The sequence below is a fragment of the Cimex lectularius genome, unplaced genomic scaffold (genome assembly GCF_000648675.2).
Source record: "Cimex lectularius strain Harlan isolate CLEC.00 unplaced genomic scaffold, Clec_2.1 scaffold118, whole genome shotgun sequence".
NCBI lineage: Eukaryota > Metazoa > Arthropoda > Insecta > Hemiptera > Cimicidae > Cimex > Cimex lectularius.
In genome coordinates, this window is record NW_019392720.1 from 389,267 (window position 1) to 409,811 (window position 20,545).

Below are 20,545 nucleotides of genomic sequence, written 5' to 3' on the forward strand. Positions count from 1 at the left end.
AAAAAAACTGGTCAAGTGCATTTTATAACTGTATCAAACATTAAAATCGGATTATTGTTTCCATTTAAAAAAACGAGGTTAATTTCTGACAAATAATTCTTCTATTTTGTGTATTTTCTTACAGAAATATTTTATATATTTTAATGGTTCATACGTCGTTAAAAAGCTAAGAGATTTTTTTTTCAAATGCCTGTTCGACGTTAAACTCCTTTTCGTTTCAATCATATATTCCGACTACTTCTCAAATATCGGAAAAACTTTAGGGTTAAAAAAATCAATATATTTAAATTCAGACAAAAATTTATATTTATTATAACGATTAACTTCTCTGAAAAATCGTCTTACTTACCCCGACTTAATTTGGCTAGGAATTGTGTGGTGGTAAATGATGTAACATAACTTTCCCATCTAGCTGGGAAATGTCACTAACTTTGTTATTTAAAATTGGTCTTATACAGACCCCAAGTTAATTTTTTGTTACAAAAACTTACCCCCCACGCTTCTTCCGTCGGGCATAACTCCGAAATGGTAGATCCTATCAAAATGTTTCTTTCAGTAAAAGTGGCATAAAATAAGGTCTAGAATCGAAGTGCACAATAAAAATATAAGACTCTCATTTAAAGTAACAAAGTTAGTGTCATTTCCCAGTTAGATGAGAAAGTTATGTTAAATCTGTTACCATCACGCGATTCCTAGCCAAAATTAATTTGTGCTATGTATAAGACCATTTTTTGCTAATGCTAATAGTTTCCGAATTAAATGGGTGAACTATAGAAGTTGATACATCATGTATACATTCACGAAATAAAATAAATGGTTTAAAAATTTAGGCTAACCTGTTTGTAAAGCAACTGTTAGTGCCAATTGTTGTACTTTTTTGATATTCAAGGGGCTTAAAACCCCAGAATAAAATTTGATTTTCTTCTTCTTCTTCTAAGGCAAGTTAATGTTGATATTATTATCTCAGACGTTGACAATATAATTGAACAACTTTCAAATATTTGTTTTTCATAAGCAATGTAGCAAAAAGAGCAAAGCACTCAAAATAAGCTGGAAATGTACTTTGTTAATTCAGAAACGTGACTCAAACCATGCCCGGGGGCAGACAACCATCTCAGGGTCAAGACTGTCACGTCGAATCCAATGATCCGTTTCTTTTATTACGTATTCGGTCTTGCAAACATCAACTTACAAACTATTAAGTTCGATGCTCTTGGGTCTTTAAACATTTACGAAAAGTTCCCAATTATCTTCAAGAGCTATAAATTGATAAGGGTGTAAAGGTCGCGTTGTTAATTTTTGCTTGTTGTCGATTATTTTTATTGCCTTTGAACGTAGATATTTTATATTTTCACATGAACATGCAAAAGAACACTGTCAATATAACTTTTTATCTGCCGTTAGGCTGCAATTTCTTTTTTTTCTGTTTTTTTATCTTCCAAAGAACGCTTGATTGGCACAAAAGCATATGCAGCTATTCACGAATAAATTCATTTTTTATAACTAATTTCACCAGGAAATTCTTCTCATAACGACTCAATCCTTCACAATGAAATCTGCTAATGTTCTTTTCTCGTTGACGAGTGGCAAATATCTAGGGTAAAATTCCTGGAAGCAAAAACCTACCCTGTCCCTTTCTCGTGTACAAGTTTTAAATCAGCCTGCGCCAGCTCGCAGATGATTCAAAATTGAAATACCAAATTAAATAAATCGGAAATGTAAAATAGTCATTTTGGCTGCCAGGACAGGCAAAAGGAAACGAAGGGACAGAGTTACATAGAGCTGCCAGACACAGAAACACCTAAACCCTGAATAATATAGAAAGGTGAATAGGAAATAATGGACTGCAAGTTTAAAAAGACAAGAAGCAGAAAAAGACTGACCAGTCAAAATAGGTTTAACACTGCAGAATAATTTGAAGGGACACAAGACCAATTTTATCCATATGAGAAAAAGACTTTAATATTGGTACAATTTTTTCGATCAATTTGACTCAAACTGTACATGAATGTTTTATAATGTATGATGAATAGTTATGGCTGATAAAGGTCTTTGTAAAGCAAGCAGTTTCACTTTTTTTTTTATTTGAATTTTGGAGAAAAAACGTTAATTTTTTCCAGGTTGAAACATTTTTCTAAAAAAATGTATATTATTTTTAAAATTCCTTAACTCTACTAAACATCTGCTTAATAATGCTAAAAATTAATTATCAAAAATCAATTTATAACATTCTGAGAAAATAGTATTTCTATGCGTGAAACCGTGTTTTTCAAAAGAAAGACAACTAAGTCATTTGCTAGTCTATTAGTATACAGACTATTTAGACATTGGTATATAAATAGTCTTATCTGTGTTGAGAAAAATTAATCATTGCAAAAATAAATGTCGAATGAATAAATACAATTACAAAACTAATAACAATGAGTCTGACGCTAAACGAGCTGTAAAAAAGATAAGGGATAAATGGCAGCGTCTACGTGTTAAGTACACGATCTGCATATAGCCACCCCCCCTCCGAGGGGATCTGAGCCGTATAGAAGGAATAGTTCTTACCAGATTAAGAATAGGTCCTACGCAGTTGACACATGGGCACTTGCTGGTAGGCAAATCCCCCCGCAAGTGTCCTTTATGCAGAGAAAGGTTGATCGATGTGTCGTGCCTTGGCTCCCCACAGGGCGCGAGTAGGCATGCCGCCAGATTTAAAAGGGATTCTCGGACACAATAGCGAGTTTCAGGCTCCCCTGTTCCGCTTTTTAAGGGAATCGGGAATTTTTATTGTATATAGACGTTAAGTTATGTGTTTCTGTGTCTTTGTAAGGTATTTGTTGGTGTGAATGGGGAAGGGCAGATGGCGAAGTAGCATCTCCATCGCCGCTCATGTTGAGTGCGTAACTTGGGTTACGGCGGAAAACTTTTAAAGTACCCCATCGACCCCGAATTAGAGTAGTTTATTGTAGTGAACAGGTAGATGGAGGAACATCGAGTACTCCATCTACCAAACAGAATGATTGCGATCAATGTATACAGGGTGAGTCATTTTTTGACGCACCATTGGAAAATCAACGCGAGTGCGTTTAAATCTGACTCGAGGCTTATTTCCTTTGATTAATACGTTAATAAAAGAAAGTGAGTTAATTTTCGGTGCACCATTGGAAAATCAACGTGGGTGCGTTTAAATCTGACTCAAGGCCGATTTCTTTCGATTTTAACATTAAAAAAAGGAAGCGAGTCAATTTTCGGTGCACCATAGGAAAATCAATGTAAGTGCGTCTAATTATGACTCGGCACATTTTATTTTGTAAGTCTCGTACCAAAAAATAGCGAGTCAATTTTCGACGCACCATTCGTTACAAATTAATTTTAGTAGGTTTGGAAGGAAAATAAACAAAACCAATATTATTAAAACATTATTCAAACACAATGTAAAAATTAAAAAAAAATTCTTCACAAATTAATTTGATTAAGGTTTAAGAGTATTTTTTTCTGGTAAAGTAAAAAAATAAATAAATATAACAATCTCCTTTTTTCTGGTAAAATAAAAAAGTAAAAAAATAAAAAAAAAAATAAATGGAACAATCTCCTTTGTTAGCAAATCAAAAATGTTCAAAATCATTATAATAATTGTTCGAACAGACCTCCATTTGCTGTAACACAGTAGCCTAGTCTATCGTAAAACGATGATCGGACGAAAAAAATACTCTTAAACCTTAATCAGATTAATTTGTGAAGATTTTTTTTTAAGTTTTACATTGTGTTTGAATAATGTTTTAATAATATTGGTTTTGTTTAATTTCCTTCCAACCTACTAAAACTAATTTGTAACGAATGGTGCGTCGAAAAGTGACTCGCCTATTTTTTGTTACGAGACTAACAAAATAAAATGTGTCGAGTCATAATTAGACGCACCAACCTTGATTTTCTATGGTGCACCGAAAATTGACTCACTTTCTTTTATTAACGTATTAATCAAAGGAAATAAACCTCGAGTCAGATTTAAACGCACCCGCGTTGATTTTGCAATGGTGCGTCAAAAAATGACTCACCCTGTATAGGTATGAATGTATTTATTGGTGTGATTGTGTATCGAGTGTGTACCGGTATTTTGTTAGTACTTCGTGGCTGAAATGACCAAGCTGTCGGTAAAAAATATATAAAAAAAATAACAATGAGTAGAGAACACGAAAGTTTTGTATTTTCCAGCAGCAGTCATTTTGTGCCTTCATTCACAGACATGCTTTAGCTATGAAATAAATGCCAGCCTCTTTTAAGAAAGTTTTGGATTAATCTGTTCAAATAATTAATTATAACAAGTCGCGGCCATTGAAGTCAAGACTTTTCACAATACTATGATGATGAACATATGGGAAGCCTTTATCATTCCCTGATTCTCCATACAGAAGCGAGGTGGCTGTCTCGTGGAAAAGCACTTTCGCGATTGTAGGATTTACGTTCTGAAGTCTGTTGAAGGACCACAAAGTCAAATTGGCCAAAGTTTTCAATGATGAGAAATGACAATGTATACTATCATATTTATCAAATATTTTCATGAAATGAATGAGATGAGTATTTCTATGCAAAGGAAGAGTATCGTAATTTTCGATGCTAATGACAAGTTCACGCTTTCAAAAGAAAAATCCAGTTTTGAGTTGAATCTGTTGTGAGGTGGAGTGTGTTTCCCTTTGATAAATTATTTAAAGAAAAAAAACTGGTGGTTGCGAACGGCACGGCACGTTGATTGATGAAATATGTGAACACCTTCCATGTGCGGAGATGTCGTTTGAGCACTACTTCCCAACAGCTCGAGATCAATAATGCAACACCATGAATGGGTGGTCAAACCGTTTTCTGTTTCGATAAAGCCAAACAGTTAAACTTCAGGTGAATACGAATTTTTGATAGACATTATTTCAGACTCCACCTTGAAATCTACTTTCGACTCCGAATTTACCATCATTTGTGCCTCTGTCTGGAAAACAAAAAATTTCGTTAAAAACGCAAAACGCGTTCTTCTTCTATTTGTCACAACTGACTGTGCGAATCTAGATTTTTTATCTATACAGCTACCCAAACTATCCAAGGTGTCTAGATGCTGAAGCCGACATCCTTCTCCAGCTATCAAAAAGTAAACCCAACATATCTAAACTGTGCAGGCTAAAACAATCTCACTCTTGTCATTAATATTTATTTAGAAATCGTGAGATGCGGTCTGGTGTGACGTAGGTTTTAGAAAAACATTTTCTTTATCGTGCCAACGTTTCGATCTTTATTGAGATCATCTTCAGGGCCTGGGATTTACAAACATTGTTTACATATTACAATTACATATTGGATGTGGAAAAGTGAATTTATACAATGTAAAATATATTTTATATATCCGATTAAAGTATTTCTACTCACTCAGTTTGTCTTCTGTGTAATTGTGCCATTCTTGCGTGTCGTGTCGAGAGTGCCAGTGAGATTTTGCTATTTTGTGTTTATATACTTTGGATTTTGAAGGGGTGGGGAAGGATTCGGTATAGAAAAGACATTTTTGTATAAGGCGTCGGCTCTTTGAGGTGAAAAGAGCCGACGAAGGGAAAAAATGTGTTGGTAATGGTTCGGCCAGATTATCCTTTCGGGATTATATAGAAAGGGAAAAATAGGAAAAGGAAAGCTCAATTGTTGAGAAATTAGACTATGTGAAAAATATTTGATGTGTGGAATGTAATGTGATGATATAGGTACGTTATCTGTATTGAATTTGATTAATGATATTGGCGTAGCTGCGACTGAGTTTACGTGTATCTGTTCTGTAACTGATGCTGTGTTTATCTCGGTTGATATAAACCATTTCTAAGAAATTACGTTTATATTTGTTTTGCTCTGTATGTAATATTTTTGGATTTTTGAAGTCGAAATTGTGTTGCCGTTCAAAATGGTGGGTAGCGAGTGCTGTAGGATTTTGCTTAGGCTTTTTGCAATCATAGATGTGTTGCTTTACTCTCTTATCCAGATATTGGGATGTAAGACCGATGTAAGTTGCCGGACAGTTTAAACAGTTGATCTTGTAGATTACGTCAGATTTATTTGTTATTGGTGTGGGATCTTTAATTTTGGAAAAAAGTGTTTGAATTGTTTTATAATTTTTGAAAGCTATTTTGAAGTTATCGGACAAGAGAAATGTGTTTAATTTATGTGATAGGCCTTGGATAAATGGTATGGAAATGTATGCCGGTTTGTTTGTATTCGATAGACTTAATGTAGTATTATTAGTAATAGTGGATGGTGTTAGTGTTGAGTTGTAATTGTTGATTATTCTGTTAATTATGTGTTTAGGGTAGAGATTGTTATGGTGTCATTAATCATTAATGTTGAATTTATTACTTTTGAATTTGGCTCGAGTTTTACCTACCTGTTCAAGCTGTTCTGTTCAATTTTATTTTTGTGTCCCGGATTTTGTAAATAAAATTAACCATGTCAATCTAATGTTTATTTTCATAGTGATATTCTACTTGATCACCTAATTAAGAACGGACTGGCTAATTTATAAAACTTTAATTTCTAATGTATAAAACTAATTAATTTTTACATACTATAAGTATCTAATTTTAAATACTTGAATAAGAGGGGTCAGCCTTGGTTTTTGTTTTGTGAAAGGGGTCCACTGGCTAAAATGCTTAGGAGACAAAGCAATTAAAGCTAATTTTAATCATTTAAAAAAAATACTTCCTGGGCTCGGAAATTGTTATGAAAACAAGGTTAGATGTAAACAAGCCTGGATAATTTTTAAAGCAATTTATTTTTTTAAATGTTTACTCTTGTCTCCCCTTAAAGAGTTTTAAAGAGGGATGGTATAATATAGCCCTCAGAAATCTCAATCAGTAACTAGAGTTGTTTTTGAAAAGATTCAATTCACTTTCAATAGAATTCACTTCAATTTTATAGAACTCGTTAAGGAAAAATACGTGGCTATTTTTCGGCCCTATACGCAATGCTACTAAAACTCTCATGTCTATCTTTATCATGTAAACAAACGTTCATCAGTAAAATATTACGTAATATCCCAATGGTTTTATTGTTTTTCCGTTAACAATTTATTTTCTTCTTTTGTTTGTCACAAAAGTGGAACGAGAGAAGTGCTTTTAGGCGTTGCCATTAAAAGCTCTAAATATAAGTTTTCCTTCTTGTCCCTTTGATGTACGGGACGGTCTTAAAATAGTTTTCATTTGAAAAAAGCCATGGATCTTTTGCTAGGTTATGCTGCGGAATATAACGATGAAAAAAAGAAAATAATGTATTTCCCGAGAAGAACGAGGAACAATCAAAACAATAATTCGGGGAACAAAAGCGTAAGTTTAATTACACTAATAATTAGATATTTTTATAATTTTTTTACTGAATTTGTTGCTCTAAGGAAATTTGCAGGTATATAATGAAAAAATATACGATACAATTTATTAACGTAAATAGTATTTTATTTGATACTCTATGCACCAGATTATACCGGATATGATGAAATAACAATTATGAAATTTAAGTACAAATACTTGGATTAAATCTAAAAATTCTAGCATTGTATAAATTCATTTTTTCACATCCTGCATGTATTTGTAAAATTTAAACAATGTTTATAAAGTCCAGGCCCTGATGATGATCTCAATATAGATAGAAACGTAGCACGATAGAGAAAATGTTTTTTTCTCGTCACACCAGACCGCATCTCACGATTTCTAAATAAACAAAACTAACGTTTCAATGCTAAAAACTTGCTTTTTCGGTTAAAAACAGTTAAAGATATCAGTCTAAATACACATTTGATTAGAAATAAAGGCATTAATACAAAGTGAACAAAAAAAGACACTGGTGAAAATTTAAGATAAGAAAAACCAAAACGCTTCAAAAAATTAAATCAAATGTTCAAAATGTCCACCTTCTTGAATATAAATGGTTGCCATAATTTCCTAAAAGATTTCACCACTCTCGAGCTTTTTGTGTACTTAAGAAAAAAAGAAAAAGCTTCGAAAAATTAAATCAAATGTACAAAATGTCCACCTTCTTGAATATACAAGCTTGCCATCATTTCTTGACAGATTTTACTACTCTCGAGCTTTTCGTGTACTTAGGAAAAAACAAAACGCTTAAAAAAATTCAATTAAATGTTCAAATTTTCCAGCTTCTTGAAGAATGCAATCTGATATGTTTTCATGACAGATTCCTCTCATTTTTTTCTTATCTTTAATTTTGAGCTACGGAGTGTTTTTTTAATTTGTATTACGTTACACCAGACCGCATCTCACGATCTCCAAATAAATATGAAATTTAATTCGATTCGAAGAAAGAGGGAAAACCTATTATATAAAATTATATTATAATGGACTACCATTCGGTTTAGAAAAAATTATTTATAAAGATTAGTAAATGCAACAGGGGAAAGAGCAAAAATTGGCCTTTTGGTGTTGGCCCGCGAGTCGGTGAAAAACATGTTAAATTGATCGGCATTTGATCTGTCTACTAGGGCTCCATGCTCTTAGCGGGTTTGGATGTCACTCAAACGCATTTCGGCTTACGCCATCATCAGAGAACAACAGGCCCAGTAAAATGATCAATTGCCATGTTAAGGATTGACTTGTCAATTTAACCCGACGTTCATTCATTCGATCGAGAATAATCGTGGAAAAAACGAGTACTTGCGTGTTGGCGTCGAACGTTAAAGTAAAAATAACTTCTCTATAAGACAAATCGGCAAACTTTTGGCAGGGGTCTCGGAATCGAAATCGAGGCAGATAAGTGAACGAATTAGAATCCTAAAAGAGTAGACCCCATATTTCTAAATTTTTACTGAACTATATGAACCGTGATACGTTTATAATCAATGCTTTTCGAACTTTAGAATTGTGTTCGATTTTTAAAACTACCCTCAGTCATTTCCAAGTTCATTTTTAAACTCTAAAAGGGGGGAAATGTACTTTGGCCATTCACAAGTGGGTGAGGGTGGTTTATTTCGATCCAATTGCCTGCATCCCCTCGCCGCCTCTGCCCGCATCCGAATGCTGGTACTTCCCCAATTTCTACTGAATGCAATGTTGCAAGAGACTAACTGGATTCTTGTTGTGTAGGCTGGGGTTCTCCCTTGAAAAAAAAATAGACAGGAAACCCCTCGTTTCGTCTAGATCTATTATCAATTACTTTCATATCAGTTAAGTAACCCAAGGAACAATTGCTTCCGATGGTTCTATCATTGTTTTTACAATCGCTGCCCTTCGGAACAGTCCTGGCATCAGAAAACAATACCAGTGACAGCCTCTGTCCCCCTTATTTCCTGCTAGAAAATTTTACTTTGTGACGTTTTACAAATGACAACCTGCATACCATCAGAAATAAAACATTTGTACAATACAGATGCAATTTAATGTCATTTGATTCACTTTATTCTGTAAATGTAAATTTTCATTTAACTGACATATCATTTTTCATAAATGAAACACATGTGGGCGATAGTCAGTCTCCCGAGATTATTATAGTCAATAAAAATCATCTCATGTTCAATTCACTTCCAATCAATCAAACTATACCTTAGTAAATGATATTTAATACTTTTATGTGTTGTCGTTAAATATCGTTTTAATATTTAATAGTTATTTGAATGGACAGTAATTTTTCCCAATCATCCCCGAGGAAGATCGAGTATTCAGGGGTAGTGTAAATGCTAACCATCATGTTTCTGTTCTATGTGTATCTGTTTGTTATTTGTGTTATTTTGTTCTTAATAAATTGACGAGGCCTTGATGCAGAAAGAGGCTAGCAATAAGATAAAGAAAAAAGAGAGAGCCGGTTTACATCCTAATTGTTCTGATCATAAATTGACTGGAGAAACAGGAAATGAAATTAGTAGAATTAAAACGGCGAAAGACGACTAGAAAAGCAAAGAAAGATAGGGCAAAGGATGACCAATGTATAAAGAATAGATCACTTGTGCAATGCAGATAATTAAAAACGACCATGGAGGCGACTTTATGAAAGAAACTAAAAATTAAAAAGCCTATTTAGAGTCACATTTTATATAAGTCGATGACTACAGTTTTTCTGATTGAGAATCGACCAACAAGCCTCTTCCTGCGCAAAAGGGTTAATAGACCATCAGGGGGACTTAAGCGGACGTCGATGCTTATACTATAGCACCGTGACTTTTTTTTCCCCGAGGCTGATTAAAAAATAAAACACAATCGCCAAGGGGTTTTTAACTTCAAATCAACCTTTTTTAATGTCAAATTAATCCTTTTTTAATTTATATATTAACCCTTTCTTAAAGCATTGCTATGGAAGATAAGAATGTAAAGTCAAATTCCTGATTTTTAAAATATAAACTAATTATTTTATATAACCAATTATTTTATATTTTAAAAAATCTCCAGTTAATAGAAGAAGCATTTGTTTTTATACTTAATTTTATATGACTTTTAATTGTAATTAATTTTGAATAGGTATATACAGTAGAAATCCGTTTATCCGGACTTGAAGGGACCGGGACTTGTCCGGATGATCGAAAGTCCGGATAATCCGAAAATTTGTGATTTTATTAGTATCGTGTCATAAAAACGTAAAAAAAAAACACACATACGAAACCACATACCAGTCCTGTAACTATCACCTATATGCCGATGACTCCCAAATATACATATCCTTCCACCCTTCCGATCTTCACTCGGCCACTCTCAAGATCCAAAAAGACCTAAACTCCATCAACGAATGGGCCCATAAAAATTCCCTAGTCCTCAATCCGTCCAAATCCACCGCCATAATTATCGGGTCCAGGCAACTCCTCAATTCCCTCCCCAGCATCCCACCTCTCATGCTAAATAACTTCCCATTCCCTTCTACTCTTCGGTTAAAAACCTAGGAGTCTTTGACCAAAACCTTTCCTGGCATTCTCACATTTCCCAAATTTCCCGCCATTCCATTGCCTCCCTCAGCCTGTTTCGTCGGTCCTGGCTTCTCTTACTTTTCTCCACCCGCAAACTCCTTGTATCTTCCCTTATACTTCCCTTCTTCGATTATAGCCGTTTGGCATACGGTGGTCTCTCGGAGGGGGAGAACGCGCGATTGAAGCGTATTATGAATTGTTGCGTAAGATTTGTGTACGGCACCCCACGGGGATCCCGGGTGTCGGGGTTGTATTCCCAACTTTCCTGGCTATTCCCCTTCTTCCGTGCACAGTATTGCCTAGGTTGCTTTCTTTTCCAGTCCATCCACACTAGTCGTCCTCCTTACATCATCCAATCCCTCCATTTCAACTCCTCACATCTCACTCGTAAGACCCGCTCATCCCCAATCGATCTTATCCTTCCGCAACATACAACCCATACCTTCGAAAGATCCTTTCTGATCCGAGCCCCTAAACTCTGGACCTCCCTTCCCCTTTCTATTCGTCACGCTGCCTCCTTTTCCTCCTTTAAATCCCACCTGTATAATCACCTCCTCTCCCTCCAAGCAGAGACCTCAAGTTAACATTTGTTATTTTTGTTTAATATTCTCGTAATTTTTTCTTCTGTCCTGCCTTATTGGTATACATTGTGCCAAGATTTCTATCTTTTTTTTTTTTTTTACTTTTATCTTCATAGAAGGACTTACTTTATTTAGTTCATGTACATTATTCTTAGGGGACACCACTCCCAGAATAAAGTTATTTTTCTTCTTCTTAAGTAACATTTAAAGTAAGAGATAGTTTTTATTAGTTTTATTTTTGTTTAAAGCGGCCCATAGACGATCAATATTATTGCACAATATTTTGGTTTGTGCAATATAATTGATCGTGTGTAGACGATATTGAAAGTTTGTGCAATACATTGCATGATTGACGAAAAGTTGAAAATATATTGTACAACCTGGAAAATATTGCACTGTCTGTTGGCATTATTGCGCAATATCAGTCAGTTTGTGAAGTATCAACAAGTGGTACAGTTCGCATGCTCGTGGTTGCACAAAATATTGCACAAAACTCAATATCACCTTGAAACAAAATTTTGTACAATATTATTGAACGTTAAGGGGCAACCGTCAAATTATTGTGCAATCTATATTGTACAATAATATTGACCGTCTATGGGCCACTTAAGTCCGGACATGCGTTTCTCGAAAAATTTATTCTTAAAAAATACCTATTAAAAATATATATTTATATTATAAAAATATAAGTAATAAAAAAACCCTTTCCAGTAGAAGCCAACATAGGAATAACACGATACAACAGTTGCTAGTCTTTTAAAATAGCATACACCTTTTTATAATTTATTTTTTTAATTTTTTAATTAATTTATTTTTTAACAAAAACATGCCTCTCCGGTCTCTTCGATCGTGTGACTAGTGGAAGGGCGATTTGGTGGCCTTTACGAATTTCGAACGATGAATTATAGGTCCCATATTTGAATCATGAATTTTAAAAAAAATTAACACACACACATTAAGAATTATGAAAAATTCATAAAAATGTGGGATGTTAAGTGGCCGTTAACTAATGATTATATGGAGATGGTGGGACTTACTATACACTACTATACCAGAACGCATCTCACGATCACCAAATAATTTATAATAAATATTTTAACAAACGGATCCGGATAAACGGGTTTCCACTCTATGTATGTTATGGGTTGGTGAAAAATTAGTGCAGGTTTTGAAAATTCGTTTTATTTTCGCAGGTGCTTGTCATGTAAGCAAAGCTAAATTTAATACCAATTTAAGCGACGAGTACGACGGCGGCGAATCCCAGGTCTTACCCCTCTGGAAGAGATGGAAACGTCTGCTCGTGATGAATGGGAAAGAATTCCTCAGGATTTTATCAGAAATCTTTTCCAAGGAACGAAAAGGCGTTTAAAGGCCACGATTCGTGCCGGAGGTGGTATTAAAGGGTGCAAACAACTATTTTTTTTACATTAAAAAAATTATTTTTTAGAATTACGTAATAAACATTTTCTTTCTAAATGTCTTATTTTTACAACCAAACCTATTTTTGATATGCAAAATATGAATAAACCTAAACACGTTAAAATTTAAGGGTAGTGCGTTTATTTTGTACCTTTGCAACGAAAATATTTTTTTTCTGAACAATCTTAGATATTTTTTTATTTTTAAAAAACCCAACTAACAAATGTCAAATGTTTATGAAAATGTTTGTATTATATTCTAATTAAGATTTATCGAAATCGAACAGAAAGATTAATCCAGTGTTTTCCCCCCACCATTAAAAAACTTTTGTTTTAACGAGTTCACAAGTCGCAAATCCTTTCAGACTTTGTAGCCGCAATTCAAACAAATGAAGAACTTTGAACTTTTTACGTTAGGCGTTTGAGGCAAAGTTTGCGAAGGGTATTACAAACAGTCGTGGGGGTGGTAATCGGAGGGATGGGCCGGATTATTAACATACTTTTTGTTCAAGATACTGGTCTAAAACTAGATAATTTCCCTTAATTTATTTAAGTTATGTCCAGACAGTGGTTTCTAAATTTAACCGGAGGATGAACGTAGACGTGCAAAGAGTTGCGACATCGCGTATATCGACCTGCATCCAAACAAAATTATCATTATCAGAATACACCAATGAGTTTTCACCCTCGTGTTGCGTTGTTGGAACGCGTTGACTCATGGAGAGGACAACTGAAAATCCTGTGCTTCCAGGTCCGCGAGTGGTCTCCGAGACATTATAAATAACTTCCTCTAGACCGAATCTACGTAGGTATGCTTTATGCTTGCCAAAATTGAATGAACAAAAACGTACTCCTTGCTCTCCTCTGTAAATCAACAACAATGAGATACCAATTTCTATTTGAGTCCAATACTTAGGACTATACCTAGAGAGCAGACGGAAGTCCCCACACATGACTTAAAAGACAACATAACATAAGGGACTTGTGAAAAATTACGAAGACTTCTAGGACCGAAATCCGTTTTGACCGTCAACGCCATACTAACCCTACACAAGCCATCCAATATCCAACGAAAAAAAACTCCCAATCACAGTTAATTATTTTTGTTTTACAAACACAGCTGTTTTTGTTGACTCAGGATCGAGCAACGCCAATCACGGCACTGCTTTCCCCGCGATATGACCGAGGATCATGCTTGTTAAAGCCATCAGCCATTTTGTCCTATTCTTCTATGTTTAATATGTATAAGTTGGTATAGGATTAATCTGTATTTAAGGTCTTGGTTGAGATGAAAAAGTCAGTGTCACAAGCGGGATTCGAACCCACGGCCTTCGGCTAAATACGCAGCTGCTCTACCACTTGAGGTATCGTGACATCGATCCACTCGGACACTAACTTCCCATCTCAACCTCACCTTTTGAATCTTCCCTCCTTTTTGCCATTTTTCAATTATTTAGCCGAAGGTCGAGGGTTCGAATCCCGCTTGTGACACTGACTTTTTTATCTCAACCAAGACCTTAAATAGTGATTAATTCATTGAAAGATATTATTTGGTCAAGCGGACCACGAAAACTAGTGAATTTATAGGATTAATATTATTTCATATGTGATTTCATAGTGGACATTATTGTTGGATAGAAATAACAGTGATATTTCATTATCCGTCCATATAGGCCTTATGTTTTTATCTGTGGTAGCAGTTGTTTGTTGATAACCCATCTTATTGACCGTAGTCAATCTTTGTGTGATTATTAGAGCAGTGGATGTTTAAGCCTATGTTTTTCTGTGTGGGCAGCCTCAGTATTACCTTCATTATTGCACCATTCTATTGCACATCCTACTTTTTCAATGAACTTGCTCATGTTGAAACGGCATAAGGTAACTTATTGTGTCTTTCTCTACTCGCGTGGTTTTTGAGTTATTCAATCGCGTTTCGGCATTGCACCATCTTTAGTGGGGAACTTAGAGAATTTAGTTCCTCTCTGAAGATGGCGCAATGTCATGAAGATGGCATTTGAATAATTCAGAAAACATCCGAGTGGGGACAGACCCAGTAAGTAACCCTGTGCCGGTTCAAGATGACTTCACCGACTCGCAGACGAATACCCATCATCATCAGTGAAGATTGAATGTTTCATTCTAAACGTGTTTGTCAAGGGTGTGGCCACTTAGAAACTGGGGTTTTTGTCTCAAAGGATGTCCGTCTCGTATTTGACTAGTTTCAATGGTCATGTAGTTGTTTGCTAGCTCTTTCAAATAAAGGTCTGTTGGAATCTCATCTGCCAGGATGCAGGTGGCCTGATAAGAGATTGTCCTATAGCCTTTATAATTCGCAATAGCATCTGGCCCTATGCTGCACGGAGTCTTTATTTTTCTCTTTTAGAACAGCTGTATGCGATACTGGAGCAGCTAAACGGTACTTAAAGCGTCATTTTTTAATTCCTATAAAATTTGGCTGGTTTAGACAAGACAATTGTTTCATTGCCTAGCTTTTCCACAAATTGATGCAACGTGTGAGGTCCAATTCAACTTCCAATCTCTCATTACTCCCAGGTATTTAAACTGAGAAACTTGCTCAAGTTTTTCACCAATTAAATAAACATTTACGTCCTGTTTCATCTATCCAGTTGCGACTAGAGTTTTGCATATTTCCGCGTTAAATGGCATGTTGTTTCTGAGAGACCAAGTTGCAAGTAGAAACATTATTTCATGCCTGTTTTCCATTTCATATTCTGTTCGCCTGGTATGAGAAAAAGTAAGCAATCCAAAAATGTTAACCTCCACATGTTCTGGGAATGTCTAATAAATAATGTAATGTAATGTATCATATAGAACCAGAGTCCCGGACGATGACAAGAAAATGCGCGCATCCCTTCTCTTGATTTCTAGTACAGTGTGCTCATTGTGTACACATAAGAAACTTTCCTATCATAGAAATAACGTTTTATCATATAGCAAAGACCTTCAGGGCAGTTCATACAGTTTAATTGCCACAGAAGACACGCCAAGTGAGACAAATAATAACTTCTCTTTTGGTTTTCTCCAGTTTTGCTCTATAAAAAATTTAACATTATACAAGGCATCAACATCTTCTGCGGGTTGTACCCATATTGCCTGTTTGAAAAGTTATTATTTTTTCTTTAATCATACATGATTTTATTTATCATGATGGTTTTACAGAACAGTGGCAAAAGAATGATTGGTCTGTACTTTGAAGCGCCAGACCGGGTGTTTTTTTATGGTATAGTTAATAGTATTAAATTAGAAAATTTCTATATTTTTGGAATGATACCATGTTTCAAGCATTCCTTGAATCACACAACATATATATTTCACATAGTCTAATTTCCCAACAATTTAGCTTTCCTTTTCCTATTTATCCCTTTCTATATAATCCTGAAAGGATAATCTGACCGAAACATTTTTTCCCTTCGTCGGCACTTTTCACCTCAAACAAGCCGACGCCTTATACAAAAATGTCTTTTCTATACCGAATCCTTCCCCACCCCTTCAAAATCCAAAGTATATAAACACAAAATAGCAAAATCTCACTGGCACTCTCGACACGACACGCAAGAATGGCACAATTACACAGAAAACAAACTGAGTGAGTAGAAATACTTTAATCGGATATATAAAATATATTTTACATTGTATAAATTCACTTTTCCACATCCAATATGTAATTGTAATATGTAAACAATGTTTGTAAATCCCAGGCCCTGAAGATGATCTCAATAAAGATCGAAACGTTGGCACGATAAAGAAAATGTTTTTCTGAAACCTACATCAAACCAGACCGCATCTCACGATTCCTAAATAAATATCGATTAAAGGTCACTAATCACCACACGTTAATATTAAGTAAAATAAGGTTAATTTGAAATTAAAAAGGCTAATTTGATGTTAAAAAGTGTTAATTTTAAATTAAAAAGGGTTAATTTGACGAAAAAAGCTATTATTTACAAACGTAAGGAAGGTTGGTCAAACACTGTATGCAGAGGCAATGGAAAGTTGTCTGATTTGGTCGAGATGCTCTTGAAGGAAAAGAGGAACACTTGGTTAATTTAAACATTCAATCGAATGATTCGAAAAACCTTCGGCTTAACTCAACAAACATCCGCCGTTGTTAAAAATGTCTCAAGTTTGCTAGAAAATAGAGAAAAGCGTTATGTAACCTAGATGAATATTTTTAAGATCTTCAAGAATGTTAAACGCTTAAAATATACCCTCTGGGGTAAGACGATCACTATATATTTTGATATTGAGAATTATCCTGCGGATACATCTGTCTTATTTTTAAGCTGGTCGATCAAATGAGACACGCAAGTGTCCTGCTGTGAATATAGTTGGATAACCTTAGAATGACCTGCCGTGTTTTTGTCATTTACATTTGTGTATATTTTTGTCTTATTTCAATTATGGTTGGAAAAGGTGAAACTCGGCGGACTGGCGGCCGTGAACTTCCAGAGCTTTGAAAAGTTCAGACAATGTGTGTGACACAGGTGGGCATTTGTTGGCATTTGTCAGAAGTTGTGGAAGCAATAAACGTCTCTCCATGGATCAACGGACGAAGGGGGGAAAGACGTCTGTGAAATGAATGTAAACAAGCGTTTAGTCGGTTAAAAAGCTGACATGAATGACGGAGCCTCAGCCCCTCGCTCCAGACAATAGTTGGCATCGTCGCGAGCCAGGGACTCGGAAATTCTGAAACACGGGCACGTCCTTCGTTCCTGACGGCACCGAACCTGAAATTACGAAAATGTTTGGAATTGAAATTTTTTTCCTTAACCGATCATTGCAACATAGCAATTTAATCTTATCACTAAAGTGGTATACGGTCTGTAAAGTCATTTGGCGTGCGAATGAATTGATAATTGAAGAATTGTAAACACAATGAAGAAGAAAATGTTTTTTACTAAATAGAAAATTTCATAAATAAATTTAATAAATTTTAACCTTTAAGATACAATCAGGTCTTTTTTTAAAACAAGATGCTTCTGAATGATGACCGACGGTGTACTTCCATAATTAATGTGTGTTTTTGGTCCAGTTGTGTAGTTTCTTCTGCCAAGGGTTTATCGTTGTGACGAAGTGGAAAACCGACGGCTAATGTCAACATCACAGTTTTGTCTGAAGACAACGTCGAACCGTCCTGTAATTAGCACTCTCCAAAATTGTATATGACCGTCATAGAAAATTCTGTTTCTTAGCCAAAACATAGATGCAGTATTTAACGCTAACCAACAAATAGTCAAAACTTCATGTTATACTCACATATGTTGATTTTTTTTAATTTCCTAAAATCTTCTATTAATAAGCTCTGGAAGTGGAAAGTGTATTAACACTCTCAATACGACACACAACAATGTCACATCTACACAGAAAACACACCTTTGAGCCCTAAAGATGATCTTAATAAAATTCGAAACCGTTATATTTTCGTAGTCCAATTGACCAAATTACTTCGTCCAATTAATTATTCTTTTTATGTAAGGTCTCGGTTAAGCCGAAAGTCGTGGGTTCGAATCCCGCTCGTGACACTAGCTTTTTTCATCTCAACCGTGACCCTACATAAAAATAATAATTAATTGAAAAAAAAAAAAAAAAATCGAAACGTTGGCACGATAAAGAAAATGTTTTTCTAAACATACATCACCCCAGACCGCATCGCACGATCTCTAAATAATCATTCATTAAAGGTCATTAAATACCACACATTGTAATATATTAAATTCACTAATTTCGTGGTCCGCTTGACCAATTAATATATTACAATGAATTAAGGTTTTTAGTTGAGATAAAAAAGTCAATGGCAATAGCGGGATTCGAACCCACGATCTTCGGCTTGATACNTAGAGCAGCGGCGTATCTAGCCGAAGATCGTGGGTTCGAATCCCGCTCGTGCCATTGACTTTTTTTATCTCAACTAAAAACCTTAATTAATTGTAATTGTAATATATGTTTAGTTATAAATTGGCAATGTTGAGTCCACTATCTAAAGCCGTTTGTTTATAATTGTTGTTATTTAAAAAGAGTAAAAATTAGATAATATCAGGGACAGATAAGGAGGAATAAGAAGCCGAAACCACTGCATAGTGAATTCATTAGTTTCGTAGTTGCAGTGGATACGTGTCAAATTCAATCTTTAGTTATATGTTAGTTATATGTTCAAATAAATACCGACTTTTTTAAAATTCTTTTTTTTACGAGGGTTCGCAACAGTAGAGGTTATATCAACCCCTGGGGTGCCGATTTAAAAAAAAAAAAAAAAAAGCCCATTTGTAAGTATGTCAGGTTCGAATTCAGGGCCGCTGGATTCGAACCCGGGACATTTACCTTAAGCGATGAGCGCCGTGTTAACGCTTAAACCGTTGCGGCCACCTACGTCCCCTTTTTTGTAGTTCTCTGAACTATTTAGCTTGCATAGCTTTTTTCAGTCAAATTACCTTTTTTACCCCGTTAAATTAACCCTTTTCCGGACGAAATTAATCATTTTTAATGTCAAATTAATTTTTTTTTAGCTTCAAACTTTAAAATTCAATTAACCTTTTTTAATTTTAAATTAACCTTTTCTTAAAATCATTAAAAAATGGTATGAACTATAAATGTAAAATAAAATTCTTGTTTAATTGAATTTTTAAAAATATGAAATGATTAGGCTCTTAGAAGACCACATGAAAATTAATTACCATTGACATTTTAAAAATATAGTCAACAAATATAAAACCAAATAATTCTTCTTTTGATTTGAGATTTTTTAAATGTACAACGATTGAGCAGTTATATAAAAGACCATATGAAAATTAGATCCAATTGAAATTAAAAATTATAGAACATTAAGTATAATTATTTAGAAATCGTGAGATGCGGTCTGGTGTGATGTAGGCTTCAGAAAAACATTTTCTTTATCGTGCCAACGTTTCGATCTTTATTGAGATCATCTTCAGNATAAAGAAAATGTTTTTCTGAAACCTACATCACACCAGACCGCATCTCACGATTTCTAAATAAATATCGATTAACAGTCACTAATCACCACACATTAAGTGTAATAATAAAGGATTTTTCTTTTAATTTGATAATTTTTTAAAATACAAAATAATAGAGATTTTAAATAAAAGAGTTAAGTTACACTAAGAATTGAAAATTATATAGATTTAAATGTTAAAATACAGGATTCTTCTTTCATATAATTCTTAAAAAACCAAACTGAAACGGAGGAAAATCTTATGTGTTTATATTTTATTTTATATCATTTTTATTTGTATTGGTAATTATTTTCATATTGTTATAAGACCTAATTATTATTTATATTTAAGAAAATATCAAAAGAAGAAGAGTTTTCTTTTAAATTTAAGTTTTATGTAATTGATTGTAGCCAATTTTCATATGGATTTTAAGAGCCCAATTTTTTATATAATATAAAAAAAGCTCAAATTAAAAGAAAAAGCAGACCGACAGAAACGCGACTCTTCAGTAAACATAACAGCATTCCAATTGGTGTTCTCTTCCAGGCGCTCGCTGCACCATATTCTCCTGAGTTGCCGGTGGGGGAGGGGGGCTGTTGCTGCAGGACATCTCAAAGGAGCGACATACGATGTCAAGCCAACTTCGAATCGTTTGTGTTGATAAAGGCCTTGCCA

At 34.5% G+C, this 20,545-nt stretch overlaps 1 protein-coding gene across 1 annotated transcript in view; it reads right to left on the minus strand.

The window, feature by feature from the left end:
* LOC106671090 (tight junction protein ZO-1-like) overlaps positions 1 to 20,545 on the minus strand; it is a 173,991-nt gene that overhangs the window by 122,201 nt on the left and 31,245 nt on the right. The gene's annotated exons all lie outside the window — the stretch shown is intronic.